The following is a 4,482-nucleotide window of genomic DNA, read 5'->3' as shown; positions in this document are numbered from 1 at the left end:
AAAAAAAAAAAGAAATAGGTCATTAAAAATGTTTTTAAAAAACACAACAAACAACTCATTTGTTACAACTACAGTGAATATTCTATTTGGGAAGACTTGACACTAATGCGAATGAAACTATGTAAGATCATTCTATCCTTGGTCATTGTTCTACTTGCTTTCCTCATTCTAAGAATGTTCTTTTTCACAGGAGGGCAGCTCCATCTTTGACCACACTGGACCAGAAGCCTTACTCTAATGCTAAAAAGTAAGCTCCAGTGTTGCAGAAGATATTTTTAAAAACAAACAAACAAACAAACAAACAAAAAACCAAAGTACTGGCACGTTCCTGTGCTTGTGCCCAGCTACTCTCTGCCATGGTGGGTGGGCCAGCCATGCACTTGCAGGCAATGGCTGACCTGTTTTTATCTCATAGAGACTGACTCACAACTCTACAATCTCTCCACCCAACTCGCTAAGTTTCCATTTCAGCCCAGTGCTTCAAATCTTCCATGGCCTTTGTGGTGCACATCAGGCAAACTCGTTCTTTGCCACCATACCTTTCTCTCTTGAACCCAGACAAGCCACTGTGTGAAGGAAAACATAACACAAACTTAGTTCAGAAACAATGGTAACTCAATCTCCTAGCACAACAATTGAAACCTATTCTTGTAAGCCTTACTAAAATCTGATCCCTCTGGTGGCAAAACTTTGTGGATCCGCCATGATACCAGGAAATTCTAGCAGCTTCATCTTATACATATGCTGTCCCCATTCCAAAAAGGCCTAACTCTCTCCTGCTTCCTCTCTTTCTCTGTCCAACCCAGAAGTTCCCCCTACTTGCCCAGTAATTGGCTCCTTTATTCATTAGGGGATTGATTCACAAGAAATCACCCGAGTATGACTCACTCCTTGTCTACAGCCCCTCCCAGGAGAACAGAATTGGCAAAAGCAAACAGCACCAGGACCATCCACAATACTCTAGGGCTAAAGAAACATTTTAAACACCTATAATAAAACTACAGAGTTTGCCAAGAGTGGAGGCAAGTTAGCAACCAAAATAGTCTAAATATGTGTGCAATAAGAACAACCACCAGAAAAATAGAACAGTTTTTATCAATGAAGATAGGTCAGTTGCTAGAAGGTCTCATGCTATGAGGATGCCATTTTCAAGCCCTAGTGAAGGGAGCCTATAGAATTTTAAACTGTGTTTGCTACTATGTGCCCTGAAGAACCTTAGGAAAAGCAGTCTACAGTTAACAGAATGATATTTGCAGAGTGTAATCCCGAAGTGACGGAAATGAGTTTGATCACCACAAATTCCTATGCATTAAATTGTTACTTAATTTATATATAGTTCATTGGTCCAATAGCATAAAATTAGAGAAGGGTGTCTCAAAATTTATCTCATTCCATGTTCTGAGATAAAAGGGCCAACCATTCTTCCCATTATTTTCTGGAGGCAAGACCTTGTTAACTGAATCCAATAGCAATCACGCACTGGCAGTTTTCAAAGCTGTTTCATGAAGGGGATGTGAAGGCCATCACTATATGCCATATGGCAAAATAAAGACTCTTGTGTTCACCAATTTAGGCACACGTCCAAATATTCCAAAATATTCCAAGTAGTACAGTTTTATTTTTGTCCAGGATCCTCATGCCAAGGATCAGATAAATGCACACATACATCCAATCAGCAAGATTGCAGTCAACAGACTCTGGAAATTGTACTGGCAGGCATAGTGCTGCTGGCACTGGCCCAGCTACATCTTTCTGCTAGCTCTTGCCTAGAAATTTAATAGTTATCATTGTATCTTCTGTTGCTTTCTTGTGGTATTTACCTAGCAATAATCTTTCTTTTCTTTCATCTTTATTTATCCATTGGAATTCTTCTGCAAGAGAAAGCTGCCAGGAGCAAACAATCAAGAACAGTTATCCATGGACTAAAGAGAGACTGCTCAGACATTTAAAGTACTTGTTGCTGTGGCAGAGGACCCAAGTCCAATTTCTAGCACCCACATGGTGGCTCGCAGACTTCTGAAATTCCAATTCTAGTGAATCTCTCTTGCCTCTGCAGGAATGCATGTAGAAAAATATATAAAATAAAAGTATAAGTTGAATAAAGTTTATTTAAGGAAAAGCCCTTTGAAAAGCCCTTAAAGGACTCATGTTCTTAGATAATTAATGATCTAAATTCAGGTATCATTGTCATATACATAGAATTTAAAACCACATCACTGTAAATACCTACCTGTAAGAGTGTTCATTTCAGTATTATTCATAGTGGCTATAATTGTAAACAACCAAAGTGGACATCAAGAGGATTGCTCTATGAAAGCTGTAGTATGTCCATGTCTCAGGCTGGGATTGTGGAAAGCTGAGAATGAAAGTATGCAGATGTTTTATAAAGGATAGAACCAGGGATCAAGAAGAGAAAAATGTAAATTCAGCTTACATCTTACTTCATCTGATCCCCCAGAGTATCTGAGGCCTAATGGAACCAAAAATGCCAACAAGCCAAGCTTCCTGACTCTCATAGCCCATTGCCATTGTGGCCTGGGATGAGACCAACTGTAATTGTTGAAATAAATACAAATAAGTAACACCTTTCCCTTTAATATTTTTCAATTTATAATTTTATATGTCTGGGTGTTTGACTGCATATATTTATGTGCATCATATGTGTACAGTGCCCCTGGAAGCCATAAGAGTATGTTGAATCTCCTGTAACTGGAGTTTCAGATGGTTGTGAAGGCCATGTGGGTGCTGGAATTGAACTCATGACCTTTGGAAGTGCTCTTAATCACTAAGCTGACTTTACATCACCCAACATTATGCTATGTAGAATATCATCTCCAGACCACAGCTAACCTCATATTTAAGAGATGCAGGCAATAAATAGAATGAAGGTATAAGCTAGAATTCTTTCTTTATTTTTTTTTTTAGCAGACTTAATTCTTTTATTTTTCTTGTACAAAATCCTTATGTAGTAGCCACAGCTGGAGCCTGGGTCCTCTGAACAGAGACTCTGGTATGGGTTTTCACAAGATGATCAGTGAATTCCCGATAAGGAGACTTGGTGAAGACAGTCTCTTTCCAGAGGTCGGGGGTCAGGTAGCTGTAAGTCTTGGAGATGGCACCAAAGGTGGCCTTAGCAAAGTTGCCCAGGGTGGCAGTGCAGCCTCTGGCTGAAGTGTAGCAGTCATCTATACCAGCCATCATCAGGAGTTTCTTGGGCACAGGAGCAGAGACAATGCCAGTGCCTCTGGGGGCAGGGATGAGACACACCAGCATAGAGCCACAGCGGCCTGTCACCTTGCATGGAACAGTGTGGGGCTTGCCAATCTTGTTCCCCCAGTAGCCTCTTCACAGGGAGGATGGAAAGCTTGGCCAAGATGATGGGCCCCTCGGATGGCCGTGGCAACCTCCTTGGAGCATTTAACACCAAGACAAACGTGACCATTGTAGTCCCCAATAGCGAAGAAAGCCTTGAACCTGGTCTGCTGGTCAGCCCGAGTCTGCTTCTGCACTGGCATGATTTTCAGAACCTTATCCTTTAGGGACACACCCAGGAAGAAGTCAATGATCTCAAACTTCTTAATGGGCAGGGAGAACAGGTAGATCTCTTCCAAGGACTTGATCTTCAAGTCCTTAACCAGGCGGCCGCTTGGTGAGGGGGGTCCACTTCTTGTCTTCAGCTTTACCTCCACGAGCTCCGAGCTCCGCGGCCTCGACCACAGCCCCTAAGACCGCTGCCGAATCCTCTGTGGAAGCAGCCGGGGCCTCCTAATCCTGGGCCCCTGGGTCCTCTGGGCCCTCCTGCTACAGAGGCGTCACCCAACATTTGGTGTTTTCCACAGGGCGGAGGAGGAGGAGGAGGAGGAGGAAGAGGAAGAAGAGGAAGAAGAGGAAGAAGAGGAAGAAGAGGAAGAAGAGGAAGAAGAGGAAGAAGAGGAAGAAGAAAGAAGAAGAAAGAAGAGAAGATATAGGTTAGAATTCTTGAATCTCACTTAGAAGAGGGAATAAAATAGTCATAAAAAGGCAGATGGAGGAAGGGAACTGGGTGGGAGAAGGAATGTGGAGGGGAATTGGGAGTGGGTTCAGGATCAGATGTGGGGAGGAGCAGGAGAGATGGCCATGATAATGAATGGAAGTCTGCAACTGATGGGAGGTTGTGGGGAATTGCAGGCTGGTATTCAGTTGAGCTGAGGTCTGAACCCCGATGGCTATACTTCAGTAGGTGACCCCTCATGCTCCTGGAACTCTGGCCTCTGCCTAAGGTACCACCTCCCACAGCCCCCACAAGAGAAGCATGGTCAGTAGTCATGTAAGCAATGGCCCAAACTTCTGACCTTCAGGCTAAACTTCTCCCCAGTTACCTAGCAATAGTGAAGACCATAAAAAGGGCCTGTTAGACCCCCACCTCGCTCTCTTACTCCTTTGTTCCTTCCCTTTCTCTTTGTCTTCTCCTCTCCTCTCCTCCTCCTCCTCCTCCTCCTCCTC

General features: G+C 43.3%; 1 pseudogene; it reads right to left on the bottom strand.

Moving 5' to 3' along the window:
- Positions 1-2,961: 2,961 nt before the first annotated feature.
- On the bottom strand, positions 2,962-3,823 carry LOC110297358 (annotated as a pseudogene).
- Positions 3,824-4,482: the final 659 nt, after the last annotated feature.

The sequence above is a fragment of the Mus caroli genome, chromosome 1, assembly GCF_900094665.2.
Source record: "Mus caroli chromosome 1, CAROLI_EIJ_v1.1, whole genome shotgun sequence".
NCBI lineage: Eukaryota > Metazoa > Chordata > Mammalia > Rodentia > Muridae > Mus > Mus caroli.
The sequence above is the reverse complement of the archived record's forward strand: the minus strand, read 5'-3'. Positions and strand labels throughout refer to the sequence as shown.